Raw genomic sequence first — 12,812 nt, forward strand, 5'->3', positions numbered from 1 at the left:
ACAAACTATAATCATCACAACAGCTACTGCTAAAACAAGCTATAACTACTTGAACTTTTGAATCTGGAACTTCATGTAACCGCTCAGTATCCTAGCGGTTTCCTATGTTTCCTATTGACTACGATCAGCGCATTATACATGCACCAAACACGAGGACGTGTAGGATAGAAAAGTTTACTGTGATCACTTTCAGATGACGTGCTGCTGACGAAATAGGGGAGGGGGCAGGCGGACATTTGCAAACACAGGAGCAAATCGTAAGTCATTTTACTTTACAACGATTTATAGGAGAAAATTGGGCTACATTGGTAAATAATAATCGTTTGAAACTTAATATTTATCACTCAGAAGCTATTGTGGGTTGACTGTCCCTTTAAGTATAAACTATTTCTTAGTGCTTTTTTATTACAATGAAACAGACTGTTTTACACCCATTTAAATGATATGGGGGGGAACAAGGTGTAGGAAATAATTTGTTGAAAACCAAGTAAATTATAAGAAGGATGTGCTATATTTCTGGCAACAAAACAAATTTAAGCTTCCAACACAAGGCTATTTTTAAACGCAAGTCAGCATAACCGCTCTATAGAAAAGGTAGCAGAAGAAAGCAGAGATAATGAGGGAACCAAATGATTGTTCTGAGAATAGTTTCTCCCTGCTGTTTCTGTAGAGGTGATGCAAACAACCAGCGCAAAAATAGAAAAGTCATCTAAATATAGCTCTTTGGATGTGAGGATACGCAGTGAGTCTTGCAAAGCCGGCTTACTGAATGGTCAGACTTTCTGTCTAGAGTTGCCCGGTGTCCAGAATTTAAAGGGACAGTGTTCCATAAAATACTTTTTCCCTTAAAGGACCACGCAATGCAGTAGAATTGCATAATTAACAAGAACATAATAAAATGACAATGTAATAACCTTCTCTGAATTTCACAAAAAGCAGTCTTTTTATTGTCAGCCCCCTGTATCATGTGACAGACATCAGCCAATCACAGACTAGTATATTTATTCCCTGTGAACTTGTGCACATGCTCAGTACGATCTTCTTCCCCAGAAAGTGTGACTATAAAAAGACTGTGCAAAATGTCATAATGGAAGTAAATTGTAAAGTGTCTTAAAACTGCTGCTCTATCTGAATCATAAAAGTTTATTTTGACTCGAGTCCCTTTGTGTTTCCAATTACTTATCATACCAGCTGCAGAGTATAAATGTTTTTTTTTCTATATAAAGCAACTGTTTTTGTTCTTTGAAACAACCACCAATCAAAATGGATTGAGCTGGCAGAGGAATCAGATATCCTTATTATATCACTTTCTGTAAACGTTTCATTATATTATCTCTGCCTGCATACCAAAGCCCAAGTGAAAACTAACATTTTATTGCTTATCTCTCCTACCCCCACTCAGATAAAAAAAAAAATTCTGCTGTCTATGTTTACACAGATTTTTTTATAACCTATATAAAAGCACAGAAACTTTCAGTATAGGTAGGGATACAACAGACAACATCATATATGTCAAATGTCAGTATAAAGGTAAAGGAGTGAATTGTAAACCATTTAAAATGGGCAGTAAACACCTTGCAATTACACGACATTACTGTTGTGTTGCTATAGGATTATAGCATATCATATTTTTAACATAATAATGTCAGCCAAATCTTAACATTTTAAAACAAATTAACATCCTTTTTTACTGAAATTATATTACAATAGCCAAACACCACTCACTATTTGCCTTATTTGCAGGAGCCAATCTGGGCTTATGTTAGCCACTGTGATGAAGTTAGTATAAAGGGAATTATGCAGTTGTCTAATAAAGCTAGTTAGGGACAGATAAATAAGCAGGGTTAGCCTTCAGAACTCAGGATGCATTTTAATAGAGATTGCTACGTTTTGAAAACTAAATGACATAAAAAGGGGGCAAAATAAATAATGAAAATATACTGCAAAGTTGTTTCATTGCACATAACTAAATATTTAAAGGGACATGAAATCCAAAGTTTTTCTTTTATTATTCAGATAGAGAATACAATTTTAAACAACTTTCCAATTTACTTCTATTATCTAATTTGCTTCCTTCTCGTGTTATCATTTGCTGAAAGGTTTATCTAGGTAAGCTCAGGAGCCGAAAGAACCTAGGTTCTAGCTGCCGATTGGTGGCTGCAGATAAAAAAACAATTGTCATTGGCTCACCCATGTGTTCAGTTAGAAACCAGTAGTGCATTGATGCTCCTTCAACAAATGATACCAAGAGAATGAAACAAATTAGATAATAGAAGTAAATTAGAAAGTTGTTTAAAATTGTATTCTTTATCTTAATCATGAAAGACAATTTTTGGGTTTCATGTCCCTTTAATACAAAAATCTCAAGGTGTTTACTGTCCCTTTAAAGAACTCGAACAAATAAATTGGACAACTGTGAAAAAACTAAAAAGGGGAGAAAAATGTAAAGTAAACTGTATAATGACATTAAAATGAGCATTCTAGTTAAAAAAACAGAATTTATGCTTACCTGATAAATTACTTTCTCCAACGGTGTGTCCGGTCCACGGCGTCATCCTTACTTGTGGGATATTCTCCTCCCCAACAGGAAATGGCAAAGAGCCCAGCAAAGCTGGCCATATAGTCCCTCCCAGGCTCCGCCTACCCCAGTCATTCGACCGACGGACAGGAGGAAATATATATAGGAGAAACCATATGGTAACGTGGTGACTGTAGTTAGAGAAAATAATTCCTCAGACCTGATTAAAAAACCAGGGCGGGCCGTGGACCGGACACACCGTTGGAGAAAGTAATTTATCAGGTAAGCATAAATTCTGTTTTCTCCAACATAGGTGTGTCCGGTCCACGGCGTCATCCTTACTTGTGGGAACCAATACCAAAGCTTTAGGACACGGATGAAGGGAGGGAGCAAATCAGGTCACCTAAACGGAAGGCACCACGGCTTGCAAAACCTTTCTCCCAAAAATAGCCTCCGAAGAAGCAAAAGTATAAAATTTGTAAAATTTGGCAAAAGAGTGCAGTGAAGACCAAGTCGCTGCCTTACATATCTGGTCAACAGGAGCCTCGTTCTTGAAGGCCCATGTGGAAGCCACAGCCCTAGTGGAGTGAGCTGTGATACTTTCAGGAGGCTGCCGTCCGGCAGTCTCAAAAGCCAATCTGATAATGCTTTTAAGCCAAAAGGAAAGAGAGGTAGAAGTTGCTTTTTTTACCTCTCCTTTTACCAGAATAAACAACAAACAAGGAAGATGTTTGTCTGAAATATTTTGTAGCCTCTAAATAGAATTTTAGAGCACGGACTACGTCCAAATTGTGTAACAAACGTTCCTTCTTTGAAACTGGATTCGGTCATAAAGAAGGTACAACTATCTCCTGGTTAATATTTTTGTTGGAAACAACCTTCGGAAGAAAACCAGGCTCAGTACGCAAAACCACCTTATCTGCATGGACCAGATAGGGCGGAGAACACTGCAGAGCAGATAACTCAGAAACTCTTCTAGCAGAAGAAATTGCAACCAAAAACAAAACTTTCCACGATAATAACTTAATATCTACGGAATGTAAGGGTTCAAACGGAACCCCTTGAAGAACTGAAAGAACTAGATTAAGACTCCAGGGAGGAGTCAAAGGTCTGTAAACAGGCTTGATTCTAACCAGAGCCTGAACAAACGCTTAAACGTCTGGCACAGCTGCCAGCCTTTTGTGAAGTAAAACAGATAAAGCAGAGATCTGTCCCTTCAGAGAACTTGCAGAAAATCCTTTCTCCAAACCTTCTTGTAGAAAGGAAAGAATCTTAGGAATTTTTATCTTGTTCCATGGGAATCCTTTAGATTCACACCAACAGATATATATTTTCCATATTTTATGGTAAATTTTTCTAGTTACAGGCTTTATAGCCTGAATAAGAGTATCTATTACAGAATCTGAAAACCCACGCTTTGAAAGAATCAAGCGTTCAATCTCCAAGCAGTCGGTTGGAGGGAAACCAGATTCGGATGTCCGAATGGACCCTGAACAAGAAGGTCCTGTCTCAAAGGTAGCTTCCATGGTGGAGCCGATGATATATTCACCAGGTCTGCATACCAAGTTCTGCGTGGCCACGCAGGAACCATCAAGATCACCGAAGCCATCTCCTGATTGATCCTGGCTACCAGCCTGGGAATGAGAGGAAACGGTGGGAATACATAAGCTAGGTTGAAGATCCAAGGTGCTACTATTGTATCCACTAGAGTCGCCTTGGGATCCCTGGATTTGGACCCGTAACAAGGGACCTTGAAGTTCTGACGAGAGGCCATCAGATCCATGTCTGGAATGCCCCATAATTGAGTTATTTGGGCAAAGATTTCCGGATGGAGTTCCCACTCCCCCGGATGCTCCTCCATCACCAGGGAACTCCTTGTTCCCCCCTGATGGTTGATATATGCAACAGTCGTCAAGTTGTCTGATTGACACCTTATGAATTTGGCCTTTGCTAGTCGAGGCCAAGCCTTGAGAGCATTGAATATCGCTCTCAGTTCCAGAATGTTCATCGGGAGAAGAGAGTCTTCCCGAGACCATAGACCCTGAGCTTTCAGGGGTTCCCAGACCGCGCCCCAGCCCACCAGACTGGCGTCGGTCGTGACAATGACCCACTCTGGTCAGCAGAAGCTCATTCCCTGTGACAGGTTGTCCAGGGTCAGCCACCAACGGAGTGAATCTCTGGTCCTTTGATCTACTTGGATCGTCGGAGACAAGTCTGTATAATCCCCATTCCACTGTCTGAGCATGCACAGTTGTAATGGTCTTAGATGAATTCGTGCAAAAGGAACTATGTCCATTGCCGCAACCATCAAACCTATTACTTCCATGCACTGCACTATGGAAGGAAGAAGAACAGAATGAAGTACCTGACAAGAGCTTAGAAGTTTGATTTTCTGGCCTCTGTCAGAAAAATCTTCATTTCTAAGGAAACTATTATTGTTCCCAAGAAGGGAACTCTTGTTGACGGGGACAGAGAACTTTTTTCTATGTTCACTTTCCACCTGTGAGATCTGAGAAAGGCTAGGACAATGTCCGTATGAGCCCTTGCTTTTGACAGAGACGACACTTGAATCAGGATGTCGTCCAAGTAAGGTACTACTGCAATGCCCCTTGGTCTTAGCACCGCTAGAAGGGACCCTAGTACCTTTGTGAAAATCCTTGGAGCAGTGGCTAATCCGAATGGAAGTGCCACAAACTGGTAATGCTTGTCCAGAAAGGCGAACCTTAGGAACCAAAGATGTTCCTTGTGGATAGGAATATGTAGGTACGCATCCTTTAAATCCACCGTGGTCATGAATTGACCTTCCTGGATGGTAGGAAGGATCGTTCGAATGGTTTCCATATTGAACTATGAAACCCTTAGAAACTTGTTTAGAATCTTGAGATCTAAAATTGGTCTGAATGTTCCCTCTTTTTTGGGAACTATGAACAGGTTGGAGTAAAACCCCATCCCTTGTTCTCCTAATGGAACAGGATGAATCACTCCCATTCTTGACAGGTCTTCTACACAATGTAAGAATGCCTGTCTTTTTATTTGGTTCGAAGATAATTGAGACCTGTGGAACCTTCCCCTTGGGGGTAGTTCCCTGAATTCCAGGAGATAACCTTGAGAAACTATTTCTAGCGCCCAAGGATCCTGAATATCTCTTGCCCAAGCCTGAGCAAAGAGAGAAAGTCTGCCCCCCACCAGATCCGGTCCCGGATCGGGGGCCAACACTTCATGCTGTTTTGGTAGCAGTGGCAGGTTTCTTGGCCTGCTTACCCTTGTTCCAGCCTTGCATCGGTCTCCAGGCTGGCTTGGTTTAAGAAGTATTACCCTCTTACTTAGAGGGTGTAGAATTTGAGGCTGGTCCGTTTCTGCGAAAGGGACGAAAATTTGGCTTATTTTTAGCCTTAAAAGGCCTATCCTGAGGAAGGGCGTGGCCCTTTCCCCCAGTGATGTCTGAAATAATCTCTTTCAAGTCAGGGCCAAACAGTGTTTTACCCTTGAAAGGGATGTTAAGCAATTTGGTCTTGGAGGACACATCCGCTGACCAAGACTTTAGCCAAAGCGCTCTGCGCGCCACGATAGCAAACCCTGAATTATTCGCCGCTAATCTAGCTAATTGCAAAGCGGCATCTAAAATAAAAGAGTTAGCCAATTTAAGTGCTTGAACTCTGTCCATAACCTCCTCATACAAAGATTCTTTATTGAGCGACTTTTCTAGTTCTTCGAACCAGAAACACGCAGCTGTAGTGACAGGAACAATGCATGAAATTGGTTGTAGAAGGTAACCTTGCTGAACAAACATCTTTTTAAGCAAACCCTCTAACTTTTTATCCATAGGATCTTGAAAACACAACTATCTTCTATAGGAATAGTAGTGCGTTTGTTTAGAGTAAAAACCGCCCCCTCGACCTTGGGGACTGTCTGCCATAAGTCCTTTCTGGGGTCGACTATAGGAAATAATTTCTTAAATATAGGGGGAGGAACAAAAGGTATGCCGGGCCTTTCCCACTCCTTATTTACTATGTCCGCCACCCGCTTGGGTATAGGAAAAGCATCAGGGGACACCGGAACCTCTAGGATGTCCATCTTACATAATTTCTTTGGAATGACCAAATTGTCACAATCATCCAGAGTAGATGATACCTCCTTAAGTAGTGCGTGGAGATGTTCTAATTTAAATTTAAATGTTACAACATCAGGTTCAGCTTGTTGAGAAATTTTCCCTGAATCTGAAATTTCTCCCTCAGACAAAACCTCCCTCCTGGCCCCTTCAGATTGGTGTGAGGGCATGTCAGAACAGTTATCATCAGCGTCCTCTTGCTCTTCAGTGTTTAAAACAGAGCAATCGCGCTTTCTCTGATAAGTAGGCATTTTGGATAAAATGTTTGCAATAGAATTATCCATTACAGCCGTTAATTGTTGCATGGTAATAAGTATTGGCGCACTAGATGTACTAGGGGCCTCTTGTGTGGGCAAAACTGGTGTAGACACAGAAGGGGATGATGCAGTACCATGCTTACTCCCCTCATTTGAGGAATCATCATGGGCAATATCATTATCTATGGCATTATTGTCACTACTTTGTTTGGACACTATGACACAATTATCACATATATTTAAATGGGGAGAAACCTTGGCTTTCATACATATAGAACATCGTTATCTGATGGTTCAGACATGTTAAACAGGCTTAAACTTGTCAACAAAGCACAAAAAACGTTTTACAATAAAACCGTTACTGTCACTTTAAATTTTAAACTGAACACACTTTATTACTGAATATGTGAAAAAGTATGAAGGAATTGTTCAAAATTCACCAAAATTTCACCACAGTATCTTAAAGCCTTAAAAGTATTGCACACCAAATTTGAAAGCTTTAACCCTTAAAATAATTATAAGCTTTTTCAGTGGTTCTTAGCTCCTCACACATGCATCTGCATGCCTTGCTTTCCAAAAACAACTGCGCATTAGTGGCGCGAAAATGAGGCTCTGCCTATGACTAGAAAAGGCCCCCAGTGAAAAAGGTGTCCAATACAGTGCCTGCCGTTTTTTTAAAACAATCCCCAAGATTATAATAACTATTAATAGTTATAATCTGCCAAATATGCTTAGTAAAGTAATCGTTTTAGCCCAGAAAAATGTCTACCAGTTTTTTAAGCTCTAATGAAGCCCTTTATTCTTATACTAAACTAAGAAAATGGCTTACCGGTTCCCATAGGGAAAATGACAGCTTCCAGCATTACCAAGTCTTGTTAGAAATGTGTCATACCTCAAGCAGCAAAAGTCTGCTCACTGTTTCCCCCAACTGAAGTTAATTCATCTCAACAGTCCTGTGTGGAAACAGCCATCGATTTTAGTAACGGTTGCTAAAATCATTTTCCTCTTACAAACAGAAATCTTCATCTCTTTTCTGTTTCAGAGTAAATAGTACATACCAGCACTATTTTAAAATAACAAACTCTTGATTGAAGAATAAAACTACATTTAAACACCAAAAAAACTCTTAGCCATCTCCGTGGAGATGTTGCCTGTGCAACGGCAAAGAGAATGACTGGGGTAGGCGGAGCCTGGGAGGGACTATATGGCCAGCTTTGCTGGGCTCTTTGCCATTTCCTGTTGGGGAGGAGAATATCCCACAAGTAAGGATGACGCCGTGGACCGGACACACCTATGTTGGAGAAATAATAATAACTATTTAAAGCATTTACAGGGTGGTTCTCCTCTTCAAAAGGGGCAAAACTCACAGTAGAGTCTGCACTCCTGGAACATCCTTACCCTGTACCAGATAAGGATATGGCCAGTGATTGGAGCATATGCAGGTAGAACTGATTGTCCCATACTCACCACCTGGTTAAAAGGGATATGAAACCCCAACAAAAATAGTTTGTGATTCAGATAGATTATACAATTTAAAAAAAATGTTTCCAATGTACTTTTATTAGCAAATTTGCTTTATTCTTATGATATTCTGTGCTGAAGAGATACCTAGGTAGGCATCTGGAGCACTACATGGAAGGAATGCTGCTATCTAGTGCTCTTGCAAATGGATAACATTCTCGCAAAACTGCAGCCATAAAGTGCTCCAGAAATGGGCTGGCTCCTAAGCTTACACTCCTGCTTTTCAACAAAATATACCAAAAGAACAAAGACATTTTGATAATCTGAGTAAATTAGAAAGTTGCATAAAATTGCCTGCTCTATCTGAATCATGAAAGAAAAAAAATTGTGTTTCACATCCCTTTAAAGAAAGTATTTTTGAAATAAAAATAAACTTATTGGCGTATTTTCTTTACAAACATCAGAATGCCCATTTAATACAACAGCAGATTTGTAAACGTGCACAGTAATATTGTGTTCGAGTACATTTAGCCTTCTACATCAGGGACATCAAAATAAACTTGCATGGTTCAGATAGAAAATGCAATTTTAAAAAGCATTTTCAAATGACTTCTGTTATCAAATGTATTTCTTTTCTTTGTTGAAGGAATACCTAGGTAGGCTCAGGACCAGCAATCCACTAATGGAGGTAGACAGGGATTGGTGGTTATACACATAAGTCTCTTCCCAGGGTGCATTGCTGTTCTTCAGCTGACTTTAAAGGGACATGAAACCTATTATTTTTTTGAGATTCAGAAAGCACATTCAATTTTTTTTTAAAAAGTTTCCGATTTACTTCTATATCAAATTTGCTTTTAACCCCTTAATGACCACAGCACTTTTCCATTTTCTGTCCGTTTGGGACCAAGGCTATTTTTACATTTTTGCGGTGTTTGTGTTTAGCTGTAATTTCCCTCTTACTCATTTACTGTACCCACACATATTATATACCGTTTTTCTCGCCATTAAATTAACTTTCTAAAAATATCATTATTTTCATCATATCTTATAATTTACTATAAAAAAAATTATAAAATATGAGGAAAAAATGGAAAAAAACACACTTTTTTTAACTTTGACCCCCAAAATCTGTTACACATCTACAACCACCAAAAAGAAAACATGCTAAATAGTTTCTAAATTTTGTCCTGAGTTTAGAAATACCTAATATTTACATGTTCTTTGCTTTTTTTGAAAGCTATAGGGCCATAAATACAAGTAGCATTTTGCTATTTCCAAACTACTTTTTTTCAAAATTAGCGCTAGTTACATTGGAACACTAATATCTTTCAGGAATCCCTGAATATCAATGGACATGTATATATTTTTTTTTAGAAGACATCCCAAAGTATTGATCTAGGCCAATTTTGGTATATTTCATGCCACCATTTCACCGCCAAATGCGATCAAATACAAAAAATCGTTCACTTTTTCACAAATTTTTTCACAAACTTTCGGTTTCTCACTGAAATTATTTACAAACAGCTTGTGCAATTATGGCACAAATGGTTGTAAATGCTTCTCTGGGATCCCCTTTGTTCAGAAATAGCAGACATATATGGCTTTGGCATTGCTTTTTGGTAATTAGTAGGCCGCTAAATGCCGCTGTGCACCACACGTGTATTATGCCCAGCAGTGCAGGGGTTAATTAGGGAGCTTGTAGGGAGCTTGTATGGTTAATGTTAGCTTTAGTGTAGTGTAGTAGACAACCCAAAGTATTGATCTAGGCCCATTTTGGTATATTTCATGCCACCATTTCACCGCCAAATGCGATCAAATAAAAAAAAAACGTTAAATTTTTCACAATTTTAGGTTTCTCACTGAAATCATTTACAAACAGCTTGTGCAATTATGGCACAAATGGTTGTAAATGCTTCTCTGGGATCCCCTTTGTTCAGAAATAACAGATATATATGACTTTGGCGTTGCTTTCTGGTAATTAGAAGGCCGCAAAATGCTGCTGCGCATCACACGTGTATTATGGCTAGCAGTGAAGGGGTTAATTAGGAAGTTTGTAGGGAGCTTGCAGGGTTAATTTTAGCTTTAGTGTAGAGATCAGCCTCCCACCTGACACATCAGACCCCCTGATCCCTCCCAAACAGCTCCCTTCCCTCCCCCACCCCACAATTGTCCCCGCCATCTTAAGTACTGGCAGAAAGTCTGCCAGTACTAAAATAAAAGCTTTTTGGGGGTTTAGGTTTTTTTAAAAAATAAAAAAATAATTCTTCTGCTGTGTAGGACCCCCCTTAGCCTCCAACCTCCCTGATCCCCCCCAAAACAGCTCTGTAACCCTTCCATATCTGCCTTATTGGGGGCCATCTTGGGTACTGGCAGCTGTCTGCCAGTACCCAGCTTGCACAAAAAAGGGCTTTTTTTTTTTCTTTCTTAGTGTTATTTTTCTTTCTTATGTATTTTTTTTCTGTAGTGTAGCTTCCCCCAAACGCCCCCCCCCCCACCACAAACCCCCACCATCTCATTGATCGTATTTTTTTTTATATACATTTTTTGAACTGATTGCCTTTTTCTGTAGTGTAGCGGTTCCCACCCGCTCCCCTCCCCGTGCACGCGCCCGCCCCCCGCCCTCCCGTGCACGCGCGCGCGTCCGTGCGCGCCCCTGGGCATCCCCGCCCACGATCCCGCCCCCCTCCACATCTCCAGGGCCATCGATGGCCGCCACCCGCCTCCCGGTACTGCTCCCACCCACCAACGAAGGAAGCCACCGATCTCCGGTGCAGAGAGGGCCACAGAGTGGCTCTCTCTGCATCGGATGGCTTCAAAAGGTTATTGCAGGATGCCTCCATATCGAGGCATCACTGCAATAACCGGAAAGCAGCTGGAAGCGAGCAGGATCGCTTCCAGCTGCTTTCCACACCGAGGACGTGCAGGGTACGTCCTCAGGCATTAACTGCCTTTTTTTTGAGGACGTACCCTGCACGTCCTCGGTCATTAAGGGGTTAACCAATTATCTTCTGAGTTGAAGAGATACCTAGGTAAATATATGGAGCACTACATAGCAGGATATGGTGCTGCCATCTAGTGTTCTTGCAAAACTGCTGCCATAGAGTGCTACAGAAATTGGATGGCTCCTAATAAAAAAAAGATACAAAGAGAAAGTAGAACAATAAATAGAAGTAAATTAGAAAGTTGTTTAAAATTGCATTCTCTATCTGAATCATGAAAGGAACAAAACAAAAACGGGTTTCATATCCATTTAAATTTACTTAATTCTAATGGTATTCTTTGTTGAAGAGATACCTAGGAAGGTAGCACATTTTGGCTTCAGTGCACACTCCTATACCTTCCTAACTACTTTTAAACAAAGCATACAAAGAGAAAAGGAAATTTGATAATAGCAGTAAATCAGGTTTATTTTTTATTTTACACCCTGAATCATAATATAAAAAATGTTCAGGTTAGAAGTCCCTCAATGCAGTAGAATTACATAATTAACAAGTTCATAATAAAAAGGCAATGCAATAACACTTGCTCTGAATTTCAAATAAGCAGTAGATTTTATTCTGACAATTTTTTTTCTCCTATTTCCCAGCCCCCTGTATCATGTGACAGACATCAGCCAATCACAGACTAGTATACATATATCCTGTGAGCTTGTGCACATGCTCAGTAGGAGCTTGATCCCCAGAAAGTGTGAATATAAAAAGGCTGTGCAAAATTTGACAATGGAAGTAAATTGGAAAGTGTCTTAAAACTGCTGCTCTAAGTTTATTTTGACTCGAGTGTCCCTCTAAGAATTTAAACCCTTTGCATGGGTGAAAGTTATATACAAGCATAGTGCAATAATAAAAGGCTTGACCATTTTTTTTTGTACTTTTAGCTTTGAGTTAAAAAATAGTAACGCAATTAAAAAATCAACAAAATCAGCTGATGGGGAGGGGGGATTTTTTAGCACAGTACTAGTGATAGCCTAGGACAGTACAGTGTCAGCAAAACAAAGAGAAACTCTAGGATGTTTAATAGCAAATTCACTTATAATTTTTTAAAGAGGCTGAAAAAGTGACACTTTTCTTTAACAGAAAAATCAAGTGCTAAATACTTTAAAAAGGGAAGCCAGCTGTGCATAATTCATGTAATCCATTTAAGAGATTGTATATTGCATTTTAATGGGGATTTGCTTAATCTTAACATTGCAAACTCAATTGATAAGATTAAGTGCACTTCTGGGACCAGGTATTTATTTGTCTGCATTCTTAAATATTACAGTTATATTTATGTCAAGATAGGAGGCAAGACACAATATCCAAGTTAGATCCAAGTGAACTGGAACATTAGAGAGTACACAATGTTATATTATATATTATTATATTTATTATACTTTATTTATGAAGCGCCAACATATTCCGCAGCGCTGTCCATGGATACAATTATTTAAATAAAACAATGATCTAAAACTTGTAAGAGACAGGACAAA

General features: G+C 39.6%; 1 protein-coding gene across 1 annotated transcript in view; it reads right to left on the reverse strand.

Annotated features, from left to right (window-relative positions):
- The window catches only part of ACVR2B (activin A receptor type 2B), a 359,769-nt gene that overhangs the window by 172,309 nt on the left and 174,648 nt on the right, over window positions 1-12,812 (reverse strand). The window lies entirely within an intron of this gene.

Source organism: Bombina bombina, chromosome 5 (genome assembly GCF_027579735.1).
Source record: "Bombina bombina isolate aBomBom1 chromosome 5, aBomBom1.pri, whole genome shotgun sequence".
Taxonomy (NCBI): domain Eukaryota; kingdom Metazoa; phylum Chordata; class Amphibia; order Anura; family Bombinatoridae; genus Bombina; species Bombina bombina.